This window comes from Buceros rhinoceros, unplaced genomic scaffold (assembly GCF_000710305.1).
Source record: "Buceros rhinoceros silvestris isolate BGI_N320 unplaced genomic scaffold, ASM71030v1 scaffold441, whole genome shotgun sequence".
NCBI lineage: Eukaryota > Metazoa > Chordata > Aves > Bucerotiformes > Bucerotidae > Buceros > Buceros rhinoceros.
The window spans coordinates 63,177-81,304 of NW_010393448.1; the positions used below are offsets into that span (position 1 = coordinate 63,177).

Here is an 18,128-nt window from a genome sequence, read left to right on the forward strand (position 1 = left end):
CCAAAGCATGATGTATGGGACATCTCATTGGATTAGATTTGATATGTTACCTGGAAAACATGCAGAATTCTTAAAGCCTGGATAAAAATGTGATGGATAAAAATGTCTGGATAAAAATTCAGAGAGGTATGCATAACATACCTAGAAAAAACCCAGGATGGATGGCACCCTGATTAGAAATCTGATCCTTTTTTTTTCTAAGTCTTGCAGTACTGATTTCAGTGTAAGGTTCTCATGTATGTTAATTTGAAAATTGGAGGCTAGAATAGCATATGAGAGATGTGTTTCTTTCATGACCCATCTTTCTACCTTCGAACGGAGGGAAGGAGGAATTGAGCATAGGCACAAACAGAAATGTGTATACAAGCATGAAAGGAGCATGGAATATCCTTCTCTTTATTTTCTTTCCATCTTCCAGGTTTTTTTGTTTGGTTGGTTGGTTTTTTGATGAGTCCTTTTTGGATGAGTTACAGATAACTCTTGTGTTGTATGCTATACCCAGTATTCTTGTTGCTTGAAGAAGCTCACTGTATTGAGCTCATTTTACTGTTTGTAAGCACGGAAGTGGGAACATCACCACGCTGCAAACTAAGATAGGTAACCACAGAAGAAAACAAATAATAAGAAAAAGGTGGTCCTTTTAGCAATGCAGAAATATTCACAGTTCTTGACCTGTCACACTCTTTAAATAATCTAAATATTTTCTTACTTTAAGAAAATTTAAGAAAAATATATACTAAAGTGTTTCAGAATATTTCAGTGAATTTCTTGAGATGTGCCGTGTTCCTGAATAAGCTGTTCACAGGCAACCTGCTATTATTTAAAATTGCTCAGGGTAAAGCTGAAGGACACTGGAAGGTGCTGGGAATTCGTAAGCATTTGCATAAGCACTTCTAGAATATCAGGAGGTGTTATTTAAGCATAGTGTAATGATGTATTTTCTTGTTTTTTGTTTCACATCATTAAAAATAGACCATATTTCCTCCAAACAAAATGTAGCCTTAATAACAAGGCCCGAGTCAAAGAACTGTTGCATAGCTTTCAGATTTAAGGATATAATTGCAGGGCTGACAGTTTAAAAAAAATATTTTACTGAAAGAAAAATAATACAGACGTTGCGACACAATTCTATGATACAGATTTTCTGAAGACTCTTTCCTAAGGAATAGATGGTATCTATATGGAGAACTTGTCAAGCAGGTCTCAGTTTGTCTTCAGTTTTCAAGGGTGCAGTGTTTGCATTTCATGTTATTTAGTGCCTGCTGTACCAAGCTTTGTCAGACAGCATGACTACCACAGTCACTGATGTTTTTCCTAAACATTCCAACCAATTAGTTCTGAGGACTTTTAAAAATAAAATGTCATAAGATGCATCTTTAAATTACAATCCCTGTTAAATGATTTAGATTATTTTTATATTTCATGTTCAGCGTTCTCTTTTGATGTCCGACTGTTGGGAATTGTGCTTGTTCTCCACGTACACAGTGAGAAATTACAAGATTGGCATGCTTTTGCATAAGAAGCCTGTGTTTAATGTCAGAGACCACAAGAGTCCTTCCATGGGAAGCAATCTTTAGAGGCAGAATTGCTTCACGTTATTGGGTTTTGCACTGGCAATAGCTAGACAATCAGAACACAGTTGTCAGGAGGGATGTGGCTGGAAATAGCTTAATGAGGAGACTGAAAAATTTCCAAAAGGAAAACTGGAAGTTTTGGCTGTTGCTTACAAAGGAGTACTGGTAGAATAGTTTGTGTGTGTAACTTTGACTTTTTTGGAAACCAACAGCCATGCATCCAGAGGTAAATAGGAAATGTTCTCCTGCTTCAGATTTGAGTCCTCCTAGTATAACATGGAGAAGCAGGACTTCAGTCTGTGGATGACTGTTCACGGAAGGATTAGAATAAAGCTCTGGAATCCAGACTTTAAGATATTATATGCAGGTGGAGAAAAAATTAAACTCTTTTTGGAGTTTGAGGGGTTAAGTTCATATATTTTCTTATGTTCTTATTCAAACAGTATGTCCCTTTGAATATTGCACTCAGTAAACAGGTCTATAATTACCAAGCTGGTTTTTGTGCCATTATAGAATATGAATTTAATTTATAAATCCCAGTTCCTGGCAAGTCAGGTTTTTTTATATGCCTTTATAATAACAGTAGTCCTTTACAGCCATCAGCGCGCTTGCAGTAAACGTGGGTAAAGCCCTTCCCAAATCTTCATCCGCGAAGCCAAGCCATGATGATGATGAGTCTTACGACAGAAAAGAAAAAATTCCATTTCAACAGATATATGAGAATTTATGGTGTTTATGCAGGACTGTCATACACAGACATGTCTTCTGTTTTTTGCTAGAAATAGCTTTCAAAAATGTCTCTAGGAACACTTATGTGGATTTGGGACAACTTTAAAAAAGGTTCCTCTGTGTTAGATATGTAAAGCTGAAATAAATAGTGAGAATTTGTAAAATGCACAGACCTACAACCACAGATTTTGCTAGGGAAGACATTGTGCCTCTCTGTTCTCTGAAGTGTAGCACTTTTCCTGAAATCAAGATGTAGTGGTATTCTATGTATGAACTGCAGCAGTCATACTCTGAGCAGCACCTTTCTAGAGCTTGAACATGCAAAGGAAGAATAGCTATGGGTCAGAGGGGTTGCTCTGGAGTCAGCTGGCCAGGGCTGCTTTCTAATTTGCATCACAGCTGTACTGCACGTCAAAATTGGAATGAATTCTGGGCCTTGAGCATGTGCAGTAAATAACCAGTTCATCTAGTGCTCCATGAAGCACTAGGTCTGTCATGGGCATCCATTCAGTCCCCAGGACAGCACAGTCCCAGTTTGTGATTCTGATACTGATGGGGAAGATGGACTGACTGCCAAATGATAGGCCACCACTGGTCTGTTTGGACTAAACTGTGGTCCTAAACATTCTGCTAACCATTTGGTAAATATTATTTATGCAGTCATAAATTACCAATAGTTAATAGGTGGCAACATCATCCAAGATATGACATAATAAATGATAGAACTCCATTTTCTCCCAGTTTCTACTGTAGGGTTGAATAAGTCTCCCCTGTTTTACATAGCAAGACCAAATCTTTATGTATGTCCCTTGTATCCTTCTGAAAATAAGTATTTTAGATAAAAATGGTGAGATCAGTATTTTGAAATATCATTGCCCAGTGTTGGGTATGATTTCTCAGGGGTAAGTGGGCACGCTTAATTGCAGGCCATGTTTTTAAATGACTGTTTTCAGACATTTGTGTTTTAAAATTACTCCTTTTATTTATATTGCCTTGCCATCATGTAAAAACCCCCTATTTTGCTAGGACTTTTTACCTTATTTTCAGAAAGAGATCAAAAATAGAAGATTTAATGCTTTGATACAGCTTTTATAATCTTCTAATATCTTGTTCTTGGAAAAAATATTAATTAATTTGAAGCCAAGCAATATAAGCATGTCCTTTGCAAACTATATATGTGTAAACCATTAAATTATTTTAGAATTCTGAGGATATGTGTTTCCTTTGGTAAAAGACATCTTTTTAAAAGTGTATTCTCTAATCTTTCTGTAAATGGCTTCTGCAACACAGTTCATAAAAATCTGGTATTTTATTACTGTAATAGATCACTGCGAGGCAGTTTTGTGCATGACAAAATATGTTTTTAAGGTTTATTGTTCAGGCTCCTAACAATCAGAATACAGTGTTTTACTAAATCTCTGAAATTATTAAAAAGGATTTATTAAGATAGTATATCCTCTGAGGTTGAGCTGGCAATTGTCCTATATAGAGGAAAATGTTCCTCAATAAAAGTGAGTTTTAGAAGTTCATAAGAAGTTCTAATTATGATTAAGAAGATATTGTTGACATAAATGGACAACTTCTACTCATGCTTAAGCAGCTACGATTGCCATTTTCTGGACAATTATATATCAGAAGTTATGTTCCCTAACATCCAGCAGAGCTACCCAAATACACCAGACTATATCCATATCTCATATTCAAATATGAAATACCTTTCATTTTAATTTTAACTTTCCTGAGAGTTACAACTAGAGAGTTTTGCAAATAACTGTACTAGCTCCAGGAAATACATTGTTCTTTGCATGTCTATCCTGACTTAGATCTATTTAATTTTCAATGTTGAGATTAAATTACAATAGCTAAGCTGTAGGGAGTAAAAATTTTCTGAAGAGTTACACTCCTGCTGTTGATTTTCTTACAGCTTTTCTCAGTAGATGCAGTTCTGAATTTCTCCATAAGAGCTTCATCAGCAGAAATACACTGCTTATAAAGTCTCTTTTTATAATTATTCCTTGTTGTATATTGAAGGATCACTTTGTGTATAACAGATGATTGGTTTCTCTTGTGTGCTGGGCATTCTCCAGTAAGACAAGATGGCAAAAGACTCTGGAGAGTCTAAAATTTAAGCATGACAGAAAATGTAGGATTGGAAGTAGAGGTAGAGAGATTTGATTTGAATTTCCCGTTCCTAAGAGGCAGTGAATGGCCCAAATAGGCATGCAGTTCCTCTTCCTGACCTTAAAATACAGAATCACAAATGTTTTAGTCTTCATCTGTGATTTTAGAAACTTTATGGTATAAACAAAGTGTAATTATTGGCCAGATTCTCAGGAGCTGTAACAGCAACCTTGCTCGTATAAGACAGTCTTCCCTGATATGAGCTGCCCTCACCATTAACACCTGCCAAGTGAAAACTCGTCAACCAGCTTGTCAACTAGATTGACAATTTAGCCCTAATCGTGGTAAGAAGCTTTTTGCCTAAAAATAAAAGATAAGACTCTTTACTAGTGTCAATCAGCATAGCTTCATTACCTTGATTTGAAGTATGTGGATTTATACCAGATCCAGATCAACATGAGGTCCTGCTCACCTTCATCATGTAAGTCCTTTAAGAAGATCTTGAGAAGAGTGGGCAAGAAAAATGTTTGACAGTTCCAAACATGGCAAGCCGTAATTGCTGCATTTTCTGCACTAGAAAAACTGCTGTCCACTCTGATTAGGATTCACTAGGGCTGGCCTCCTGATTTCATGGATTTTTTATAGGTTCTTACCTGGTACATGAGATTAAATGCTCTTTTCTGTTTACATATCAGATACTGTATCAGATGTATTACTATATTCAGAAATATTAAATATATTTCTATTTACATATCAGGTATTGTAGGTACATATAAATTGCTTGAGGTATACTGTTTGACATTACATCAGGTCATTCTGGAGATTTAGAAAACTGAGCTAAACATACAGAGAAATGGTTGCTATTGTAGATTAAATTTAGAGGAAAGACTTCCTCTATGGACATAGACAAAGAAAACACTGGGCACTTAAGCTTCTGTGTTTCATTTGGTTTAAGAAAAATCGTTAAAGAAATTCAGAGTGAAAACTGGTATATTGCTCTGAATCCCTGTTTTATTTTCTCACAGTAATTAGAAACAGGGTGTTCTTTTATATAGCCTGTGGCGTAGTGTTCAAGAACAATTAAGTCAAGAATAATATTTCAACCTTGGGACAGGCACTCAAACAAAGTGAAGGACTGGATTTTAAATAGACAGCCCACTTTCTTACAGATTTTTAAAAACATTCTTACTCCTCCTAAATCTTAGCAGAAGAGTTAATAATTTATTTTTTTATTTGTCAGTTGTATTCAAAAGGTACAGTAGTAGTCTAATTTATGATCAACCATGTTGAGGGAGGCACCCTTGCTTGTTTTTATTGAAAATTTATTTTCTAGTGATCATTTCACAGCTTAATTTGAAAAATTTTGAATGAACCTTCACACCACTAGTTAGAACAAACATTTGATAAAGAATCATTGACTCTTCGTACCAAACTGTAGATCAAGATAACCCTATTATCTTCTGTCAGTGTGATCCCTCAGTGACATTTTGATATGAAATGGAGAAATTAGAAATAATTTTAGAAAATTGTATGTCCTTTAGAAAGGACAAAGGGTATTGAAGTCAACTTTTTTGATTCATTTCAGGTCCTCATGAGGCAAGTGTTTGCACTAGATAGAATCCTAGAGAAGGAAAAAAGCTCTCTGACACTGCTGTTGGTCTGTTTTCTTGTCATGTATAGATCACAAATTCATTATCCAGACAAGTAAACTCATTGAAAATATGATTTTTTGGGAAAGCCTTATTTAAAAAAAGGTAGGTGGAATTTTGCAAGCATTTTTATTCCATTTGTTACAACTTCTCAAATGCATCAGTAAAAAAATCTTTATTTCAACTCCATCTTTGGTCATGCTGTTTTTCAATACTGTCTTTCAGTAATATCCAAAAATATTTTGGCATGTTATTCCAGTCAGTAAAAAATTCCTTGTGGAAATTTTCTAGAAGATTTAAACAGCTAATGTTGATTCAGTGCAAATTTGACCAATTCCAGTATGTTCTGTTGCCAATGCACAAGCAATTTTAAAAATGTTTAAGACACTTGAAATATCCCAGCTCACTTGATCTTTATCCAGATTGGCGTGTTTTAAACTGAGCTGGAAAGGCAAGTTTGTACATTTGTAATACAACTGCATAAATACTGCATTCATCAGAAGGGGTCATGTAGTTTACTGTAGTTAATTAATCTGGTTGCTGATTGATCAAATAAATCAAGGTGTAGGTTTCCTTATTTTCTCTATGAAATATTTGAAACCTGAAGGTACAAAATAAAGGCTAGTCTTGCATTTTTTTCAATGACTGTAGATGAAAATGGTATGTAGGAAGAGGAGAAGGAAAGAGGGTCCTTTGATATTTATTTTTTTCATTCTTTACAGAACCCAGCAGAGAAGTTTATAATATATGGTGTATAAAATTGTGGTACTTGTGACTTGATTCATAAAGTTGTGTAACTTACTTCACTGTGGGTGAGATCTGTGACAAAGACCTGACTTTCCCAGGGCTGATGACAAAATGTGTACGGAGTTATTCCTAAGTCTTTCTCCAGTAAGAACTTTTAAGAGCCATCATTTGTGTTTTCTAATTTGTGCTCTCTATAAATTCTCTATAATTTCAAATGCAGACAACCTTCAGTTGGTGTTCAGGGGTGTTCAATGTTAATATGTTCAGCAGAGGCTGACCACCTTGTAAAATAATGTGTTCGGTTAAATCAAAAAGAGGAACGACTTTATAAAAAGGTGTCCTGTCATGTAGTGGTCATATTTTTTGCTTTGTGTGACCTTATTGTTTTATTTTTATTTATTGTAGTATGAGGGTACCTCTTTTCAACAAGCTACACCACTTCACTAATGCAGTAGTCATTTTGTTGATAGCAGAGCGCCTATAACAATGGAATATCACAGACTTCTCTTCACAACAGTAAGATTTATTGTTCCTCTAAGTAGAGATTTATCTTTTCTCTGACTAGATCAATATCTAACTCTCAGGTCAATAAATCCTGATTGAATCTCAACAGAAGTCAATAGCTACCTATTATGTCACCTAGTAGACAAAGATTTTGAGGGTGTTGGGTCTAAGGAAGAAGATAACAGTTGTGAAGGCACAGATCAGAAGTTTTATTATAGGATTTCTTTAGATTTTATCTATATTGCATCATCTTTTTTGTGTAAGAAAGTCATGAAAAGTGTGGTACACTTAATACTACCATGGACCCATTTTCAGCATTCAAAAATATCTATTTGTGATCTACAGTGGTTCCTTAGTCAGCTTTCTGTTTATCCAGAGCACAGTTCTCAGACATTTTTTCTCCTGTGCGGAGTTTGAACTAATATTTTTTCATTATGCAAATAGATTGGGATTTTTTTACAAGTAATAAGTTTTCAATGACTATAAATTTTTCTTTGTTAAAATGTGGGGTTTTTTTCAGAAAACTTTGCAATAATATTTTGTTTCTAGGTTTTTTTCTTTCAAAAACCTGTACGAAAACCAATTAATCATATTTGTAAGGTAGTTCTTGTAACGTATGTATATATATATATAGTTAACATCTAGCACTAAACCACTTTCCAAAATGAAGACTTTTTTTTATAGTATTTTGCTGATTGTTGAATTTGATTATTTTGCTTCGACCAGACAATAGCTTTCATAGCCACTATTGTAACACATCAAGCAGAAATGGTTTTACTGTCCCTCAGGTACCTAGGATACATAGAAAAAGTGTTTCACATTTCCATATTGACACCAGTCTCATTGTATTTAATTTGCCCTTTACAAGTAAGCATACTTACATGCTGAGCAAGGTTGCTCTCTAAATCACTTACAACAATTATAAATTATGCTGTACTGCTATAAGGTCCTTAATCGTGTTACGCATGGGCCAGTGGAGCACTGTGGTTAAGTGCAATGCTCATGGGTATGTAATGAGTATCACAGGGAGAAAAGCACCATGTAAACGTTTGGTCCATTGCCTAAGCAAGCTTTCTTACTAAGAGATCATCTGAATTATGAGTCTCAACCTTGTCTGAGAGTTGTAATTAAATTAATCAGCACATGACATTTTCTCCAAATGAGGAATCTTTTCGAGTTTGTATGTTGCATTCAGTTTTTTTAATTAGCTGGACACCATTTTGACCCTGTTTTGTCATGCCTATAGTTATTGTCTCTCTTCTTGTCCATTCTATCAAGGTGATTTATTTTGAAAAGAAACCACAATATTATTCAACATAGTGGTCAATTCTGTTAATTATCTCAAATTATTTAGATACTTTATCATATACTTATTAAAGACAAAGTGTTTAATTTGCTCAAATGTCTAATTTAATAATAGCTGATGAGAAATATGAAGTCAAATCTGTGGCTCATCTTTACTTTTCTTTCCATTATGAAGGAAGTGATAAGGAGCTTTGAATTATTAGTGAAACATTAGCAGCTTTACCCTTCAGCTGCCTATTACTTTGTCATTTTCATTCAAACTAAAGATTAAGTACATTTTTATGTAAGCCAGAAGGTAAGTGACACTGCAAGATGCAACATTTGATGCTGGCAGTCAATACTATTTCTATTTTAAGAGAGGGGCATTTCCAAGCTTGTGAATGGAAGTACTTAGTTTTCAGATGGTTTTAAGCTCTTTCTTGTCAAATGGGATTTCCTTTGAGAAGATTTCTGTTCTTAGTTCCCATCTGCTATGTTCAGAGGTTGCTGAATACATCCCCTTTTTACTTAATTATTTGTCTTGTGTCATAAGGCTGTTTCTTACACTGAATAGTAAGAAGTTTATATCTGAAGAAATCACACTTAATCAGTAATTTCCTCCCTTCCAGCGTTCTTTGCCCTTGCCTTATTTTCACACTCATTTGCTTGGTTCTCTGCTTGCCTACCTGACAATCTGTAATGGAGAAGTCCTCAATATCTAAGCAGCATTAAGTTATCTGTTAGTCATATATATATACATTTATCTGTATCTAGGTATGTTTCATAGCTATCTCGAACATCATACTTCAACTGTCATACACCCAGCAGTCACTTGTTACCAATTTTGAGCAAGCAATTATCTTCTCCCCACCCCCAAATCAGGTACAGAATCTTTGTTTTTAAAATAAATTTTTAACTGAATTACCAAAGAAAAGTAATTTGCAGTAGCATCATAATTCCATAGGCTTGCCTCATGCTGATTTTCCCAAGGCAAATGCCTACTGCATTAACAGCAACACAGCAGTTTGACCACAGTGTACGTTAAGTTGGAGACTGACCATTTAGCCCTGTTTGCTCCTAACCATTTATTTCTTCAGAACTGTAGAAATAACACTAATTCAGATTCAGTTCCAAGGAAATCACAAGTCAGTGCAAAACCACTGAAGTGTCTTCTGTCGTAAATTGAATTATTTCATCATGTACTCTTACACAGAAACGTAGTATATAGAGGTATGTTGCTACTAGACAAAAGAGTACTTTTATTCAAGCCAAAGTGTGTCTTTAAGACTTTCTTCTGCTCCTCCATCCCTCATCTCCAACAGTTTTGTGTGGAAAAAAAAAATAAATAGATTACAAAATTTGCAGAATGTGTGTCAGTTTTCTGAAAGGCCAAACAAAAGGAAATCTATAACATTATGCTGGCAAACTTAAGCAAAAATAAAAATAGAGGAGCTGAGAAAGAATTTGGCAAGGGGGGAAAAATTAAAAAGAAATAACAATAATACCTTTCTATGTGTTTTTCTGGAAAATAGGTAATGATAAAGAAACCTGATTTATTTGTTTTATGAAATTGCAAGTTACTGAAAAATATAAAAGTCATATCATATGCCACTCTAGTTAAACAGATAGCAATAGCAACAAAGCACATATTAAATGGCTGTGAACTGGCTTGAGAGGTAACAAAAAGTTGTCATCAAGGCAGAATCATCATGAAAGGAAGAGATTCCACCAGGGCTCTACATGTGTCAGTATAAGACTAACTAACTCTATTCAAGTTCTTTCTGCGTGGATTGAAAGTAAACATAATGCTGATAAAATTTTTTGATGACACAAAAATGGCAAACTAATAAATAAAGATGAGAACATTCCATTGTGACAAAATAATCCAGACTGTCTGATAACCAGGGCCGTTCAATGCAATAAGTCAAAATTAGAACTGAGGATGGTGGAACTTTATCCAGGAGAACCTGCATAAACTGTGTAAACTAAGATTAAAACACATCAAAGTGAGTTTCCAAAGCAATAATAAACCAAGAAAAGACCAGTACAACCCTTAAATAGGTTCTTTATATATTGTGAAAAGATTAGGAAAGTTAAATTTACATCAGAAGTGGATATTGGAATAATAATATTAATTTCATTTGTATTTTTTTCAAAATTGTGGAAGGTTGAAAACAGTAAATAACGCTATGAATGAGAGTTTATCAGAAAGGTTAGCTTCATGAGAATATAGCACTACCTTTTCAAGGAGAAATATTGGGAGTTAACGGTTTGAAAGAGGGCAACAAGAGTCAGCGGTTTGAAATTGAAAGTGCACACTACCAAATACACGTCAGACCTTTGACTTTATGATTAATGACTGGAATATTCAGTCAAGGAAATAGGTGGTATTTTCTACCTTTTGATCACTTCATTTCAAAATTACATGCTTTCAGGAGGATGTACTTTAGTGAAAACCAAACTGCTAGGTTCAGTACAGCGCTACTTCAGTTAATGGCTTGGCTTCTGTGGGAAGTCTGGTGGTCCCATCTGGCTTTTAACAGTGAATCCATTAGATGAAGAATTCACCATTAAGGTTGAATATCTCAGTATCTTGAAAAAATATATTTTGACTGTGGATGCATCAGGTTGCGTGAACTATACTAAAAATCTAACGTATACTTTGATTTCTTTCCAAGGTGAGGATTGGTGCTTAAAAAGAATCTATGTATTGGAGATTGGAATGATTACTAACACTGTACCTAATTAGTTGTTAAGGAGTGTAATGTCTTTGATAGTAATGTGCTTGGGAAAAAATATCACTTTGTTAAACAGAAAAAGAAACAGCCAAATTTCTGGCTTCCAGTAGGTCTGCTTTCTACCTCATGGGCTGCCAAGTGGTGGCTGCCCCCCACTGACTTCTTTTAGAGAATTGGAGAATATTTTTGGAAGATAAAGACCATTTGTTTTCTTGTAGGCCAGTTCATGGCTGTTTTGTGTAGGTGGTTATGTGAGCTGGTTTCCTTTGACTAGAAAATATTTGAACAATTAATGTTGTGTGTCTTACTGGAGCCAACTTAATCCAGTTATTCTGTATTTTATTTTATCATTACTATGATGGCAGCACTCATTCTGTTGCATTTCCGCTGACTGCTTCTTTTAAAATATATTTCCATACTGGTTTTACTACAATCTAACAACTGTTTTACTCACCATGATTAACTCTTCTCTGCTGCTTTTAAACACAGGAAAAAAATATTTATACATAGTACTTCAAGTTGCAGCCATACAGCCTGCCAGATGCCACTGGAGTTGGGCATTTAAACTCAGGTTTATGATCCAATCTGCACAGAGGCTCTCAGACAGTAGAACTGTGTCTGTTCAGTTCAACAGAAGAAAAGATTCCTGTTCATTTACAGCCACAGAGCCGCCCCAGATGTAGGTTTGTACACAGGATTTTGGGTTGTGATTAAATAATGAGCTCTGCACCAAAATAAAGTCAGTTTTGTTTAAATGCTAGATTACCTGAAAAGTTTGATGCAGATATCTAGAACAAAGTGAAAAGTTGATGTTTACAGGAATGACAGCAATCACAGTGGGCTAGATAAACAATCCACTACTACAGATCCAGAAAATATCTCTTCCATAGCATAGTGATTTGGAAGGAGCAGCAATCTGAAGACAATGGAACAAGTACAACGCTTCAGTGGGAAATAATCCCTGCTGATAAAGTCCTGCTAATTAAACCAGTCTACATGAGACTGAGAGAAATGTACTTTAAAAAACTGTGAACCATACTGAAAGAGAGCTGGCAAACTTGGCATCCATATACATGTGCTAAAACTATTGGCAAGAGAAAAAATGATAGCTTCCTGCTTAAATAGGGTGGCCACTTGTAATGGTATTTCCATAATAGCTATTCCCTTGATTTGCAGTAATTACATGTGGCACATTGGAGTTTCTTAGTTGTCTGCTTTCTGGGAGGGAGCATGGAAGCAAATTCTTAATCTAAATCATTTGAATAAGCTCTGCATATGAAAACAGTGGGAGGTGCTATGATTACATTTGACATGCATGAAATTGCCACATAAATTGGTGTGCTTTCCAGTTAGTGAAGCCTTCTTCAGATTCCTTAATTCAGGAGGCTTTGGCACAACATTTATTCATTTTGTAAATTCAGGCTGTTACTAATTGAGATTTTTGAGAAGCTTTTATTTACTAATAGTAAATTGAAAAGATTTTTTTTTTCTGGGGGTATCCATTTTAATATAATTAGTCTGGTTAATCCCCCCTTCTTTTAGTACCAAAAGAACACCATTCTAACCTATCCGTATAAAAACCTTTACTTTTATACCTGTTTTTCAGCAATTTCTATTTTATTACAGAGGTTACCTTTCAGTGTTGGATTCATGTATTTTATTTCAGTGACAATTTTCCTTAAGAAAGGACATAGTGACTTTCAGTACTACAGTCATGACCATAGAAGAAAATTGACCACTGACCGTCATTTCTACAGTGCTTTGACTTTTAGCCATGAATTGTCTAGTGAAGTCCCTGTAAAGGAACAAAATGTATAATGTTAGTTATATAAAGCAAGTCTGACTCAAAGGCCTAGATTGAAAACATCTATGTATGAGTATGACCATAATCTTTGAATTGCACATTTTGTTTACAGTTATAGTTTGAACTAAATCACAAATCTAAGCCGAAGTCTATTGGGATTTCCAAATTTGAAGCTTATTTTGAAGTTTTAAGAAAAAAGAAATGCATCTGCTGATTTGTACTTGCTCACTATTTGTCTTAAAATGCAAAAAAGACAAGAACTGTATTTCTTTCACTTAAAAGGAATGTGTGTAATTCTTCCAAGGTAAAACAATATTAGACTTTGCAATATATTTTAATATATATAAAATATCCAGAATATTATGTTACAATAAAATAACTACATATCCTAAAGCAAAGCAGTGGTAAAAATAGATCTTTTGTTCACAAAATAAAAATAGTATCAATGAAACTACAGTCTGCAACAGTTCACTTCCCTCAGTAATTAGTGAAATCTCACATTTAACTAGTTATTAAATAGGTATTTAAAATTATATTTGAACCATTTAGTGCTATAAGAAACTAGAATATGGGGGTTCTATTATGACCTACTTGTCCTTCATAAAATCCCTAGAGACCAGCTCATGATCTAACAATAGAATGGAAATTTTACAAGCAAACAAACAAACAAAAATTAACTTGTTCATAAGAAACTAGTTTGTCCTTAAAGTGGAGTTGTTTTGTTAGGGTATTTTTTGTGTTTGTTTGGGTTTTTTTCCCCCCACTAGACAGAAAACCTTTGAGCTCCAAATGTCGAAATGAACGAGGGTTTATTCTGGGAAGGTTCCATTCACACATTATGGAGAAGTAGGCTGCAAGATAAAGCTGACTGAAATTCCGCAGTGGTTACTGAATGTAAAATAAGTTCTTATTTTAGGTAATAATAAGATAAATCACTTCAATTGTATCAGACTGTCAGGTAAGACATAGTTAAATACTTTGATAAATGCGTAGTTAGGTACTTGGCTGTGGCAGACATTTTAAAAATAATTGTCTGCACTTGAATTAAAAAGTGTTGATTTTTTACAGTCTCAGTTACAGTTGAGCCTTTCGTGGTAGCTCTTCTTACATGAAAGTAAAATGGTTCTTTACAGAATGCTAAAAAAGACAACATAACACATTGTCAGATGCCTCAGAGGATAGAAGTATCTTAAAGGAAAAAAGAAATACGGTTCAGTATCAGGAATGAGTTCAGAGAGCCTGAGCGGAGAAGGAAATAAAACTTCCCAAAATTAAGCTTATTTTCAGGGCTTTCTCAAATTCAGAGGCATTGAGTAGAAGGAAAGAAAAGGAGTTATCTGTGGTGCTAGCAATCTTTCATCTCAATGTTCTCATTTAGTTTTCTCTGAAGTTTTGAGGATAAATGCAGGAGATATTTCCTGATTGGAAAAAGTTGTGAGGAATTGTCAGTATAGAGGAAGAAGCTTATGTCTTTGAGGGCAAGAGCAAGAAGAACATAATGCAATTTAATAGTATTACATAATAAAGGCCATGTTGCAGGACTAATTGTAAGATTATCTGAATGAAGCTCTTAGTCATATTGTTTAGTTTTAGTTAGTCCTATGAAAACAGGGAGTTGGACTCAATAATCGTCATGGGTCCCTTGCAACTCAAGATATTCTATGATTCTGCAGTAGCTCTGGTCTCATTAATTTGGGAATGATATTGCAGGAGAATGTCCTGGGAATATTAGTCAATCACAGATGAATCACTAGTGTGATGTAACCTAAAAAAAAAAAGATTAGAAAAGTTGGTGATAGAATCTTATCTGGAATGTAGGTAGGTTTCTAGTCATCCGTGATCAAGGAAGATGAATCCAAACTGGAAAAATATGCTTTCCAAGACTGCAGAAATTGTCAGAGAAAAACCAAAAAACTGGTGTGATTTAGAGGTGAATAAATTTATACAAGTTAGAAGAAAAACAGTGTTCTGGGAGAGCCTTCCATGCAGGAAAACACGTCACATAATTTTAAGAGGAAAATAGGTATAATTATACTCAGCAGGCCAAAGGTCCAGAGCTGTGTGTCTTTCTCAGCTCCATTCCAATAGATCTAAACCTCCACATTGTATGTGATTTTTGACATAGCAGTCAACTTTCCTTAAAAATTCTTTGCTTAACAACAGAAATAGGGTGGAGTGTCCCCTTTATGATGTCTACATCTTGTTTTTTTTTTTTTACCCTTGCTTCCTTTCTTAGTAAAGATGAATAAATATTGGACACACAGCTGAACAGTAAGGGTCGCAGTACTGCCTAACAAATATGAGGCAAAATCAAGGCTGTGTTTAAATTTGAAAAGCCTATGACAATTTTCTTCTTCGGTTTCTTTCTGCACCATTTTAGACGGGGAGAGGTATTCCATAACACGAACTTCTTGTCTTCTTGTGGGACATATGGGAGACCTTGCCAAGTATACCGAAGATACTCAGGGCCAATTCCTACTTTAAAAGGAACTGCTGGACCATTTCATAGTATCTTTTTTGAAAAGGCAGCCGAGAAAGTTCTCCTTACACCTTTTGGGCCCATTAAAGAAACTTGAAATTATGTATGATTGTAGTTCTCTTCTGCCAGAACGGTCAGTGGGGCTGCTAGTGACAAGGATAGAGTATTAGGGTCCTCACTATAGTTACATACCTTGTAGCGGTGATATAAATGTTCCCTTATCTCCTGTCTTTCAGCATATCTCATACTTAAAACCAGTTGTTGTATTCTAAACTTTGGATACAAGTTTTTGGAACAAAAAACTTGCCCATTTTCATTTACTCAGTTTTCAGAAAAGAGGAATATGATGCAAATGGGAGAGATCAAATGATCAAAATGATTAGTCATCCACAAAACCTTATTAATTGTCTACAAGCATTGATTCAGTATGATAGTCCTTGAAGCATAAAGGAAGAGGAAAGTAATTGTAATTCAGAGGAATTTATATTTGTTTAAATTAGTTTAAAAATGTGACTAGTATACTTATGAGGATTGTACAGAAGACAGATGTTCCATTACGTAAAATTTGGTCTGTTTCAAATTGAAATGGAAGAGTTGTTTTGTTTTGTTTTGTTTTGTTTTGTTTTGTTTTAAATCCCATATTACCTCCATGCATATACATAAACATTAAATGTTCTGATGAATTTGGTTTGAATGTGAAAAATCGAAGCAATTTATTTGAAAATGTCACAGCAAGACAATTTAAATTTTAATACTTGTCTATCTTCCTGTTTTTTGGTAGAATTAATTTTCAGAACACAGGTACCAGATTTTGTGAACCATGTTGATTGTTATGAAGCTGCATATTTAAGTTATCAGTTTCTTTTATTTGAATGTCTCCATGACTTTCAGTTTTAGTATGTGCAAACTGTGGTTATTTACAGTATATCATAGTAAACTTTGTGAAAAATCTGTTTCTAACTCTATCATTTAAAGGAAAAAAAACACTGATGAATTAAACAGACTATTTTTAGCCAGCTTTTCCAGAATCTGGGCTTTTGATGAAAAGGAACTTACAGGGCAAAACCATGTTAAAATCATTCTGAATCTTCATGGATACTTCAAAATATTATTCTTTGTGGATAGTTCTATTTATTTATGTGTGATTTATTTTCAGAATAGAATGGAAACAATAGTATAAGCTACATGAAAATTTCTATTTCATATGCAATAATGGCTTAACGGTTTTACTGCAAAAACGCAAAGAAAGTAATTTTCAAGTACAAGAGAAGTAGTGTTCTGTAAATCACTTTTCACGTCATCTGAGACAGTAGGAGTCAAAAACCTGGAGAACTGGGTTGTACAGCAGGTTGTCCACAAGAGCAAGGTTCTTAAGTTGCGTTGTGTTAATGACTTTGAGTTAATATGGTTAAAATTTATCTAGAGGCAACACCTGATCATGCCAAGGTACATTTTCTTACCAGTTATAGCAGCCACTCAGTTTAAGAGTTCAAAATCAAGTTATGCTACATTATTATTTTTTTAATGTAATGTTACTGAATTTAACATTTCACATAGTTCTTTATTCATTTCTATGTAATTCTATCAAGTCTATCTGGTCTTTCATGTACTGGTGAGCTGAGCCTAGAACTGGACTCAGCACGAGAGATGTGGCCTCACCAGTGGTGAGCAGAGGATACTCTCCCTTGAGCTGCTGGCAACGCTTTTCGTAATGCAGCCTGGCAGCCTGTTGGTCTTGTTTTCTGCAAGTGCATGTTGCCGGCTCATGTCCAACTTGAGGACCCCTAGATACTTTTCTGAAAATATGCTTCCCAGCTACTCTGTCCACAGCATGGATTGGTTCTGTGGCACAGGACTTGACGTTTCCTTTTATGGAAATTTTTCCTTTCCAGGAGGTTTCTGTCAGCCTGAGATCGAAGAAATTAGCAGGGCCTAATTTACAGGTTTGTAAATTAGTGATGTCCTGTAACTGAAACAGAGCCCACAAAGTTAACTGTACCTCTTTTGGTGTAATCTTTGGTTCTGTGTGTGTAATTGACTAAAGATTAAAAAAATTTCCAATGGCGGTGGATAAAAGTGAATTGAATTTTAGGATTACTCGATTTTGGTTTTTCTCTCTGTACTGTAGTAAAAACAGTAATAGCTTATCTTTAACTTCACAGATAAGTATTAGGTAAGCCACACCTATGAACATAAATGTATATGATTTACATGTATGAAATAAGAAAGTACAGGTTTTAGAGATTTGTCAAATAAGTTTAGCTTTTGGGTAGTTTAAGAGGCACGTCATATTTTAACTGGTCAGAAATTAACTTTTCTTTAAAAGGAATTTGTGTCTTCTTCAGCGGGGTAAGAGTTCCCATTCATTAATATTTCTTTTAAGTAGCTATTTAAACAGTTGCCATGTGTGAAAAAACACTGGAGTTTTGGCAATGTACCTGTCAGCTAGGAATGCTACATAAATTGGATTAACGATTTATTAATATAATAGTTGTTTTA

The 18,128-nt window shown here is 34.7% G+C and overlaps 1 protein-coding gene across 1 annotated transcript in view; it reads left to right on the top strand.

Moving 5' to 3' along the window:
- Window positions 1-18,128, top strand: part of CDH18 (cadherin 18, type 2) — a 120,208-nt gene that overhangs the window by 44,587 nt on the left and 57,493 nt on the right. The window lies entirely within an intron of this gene.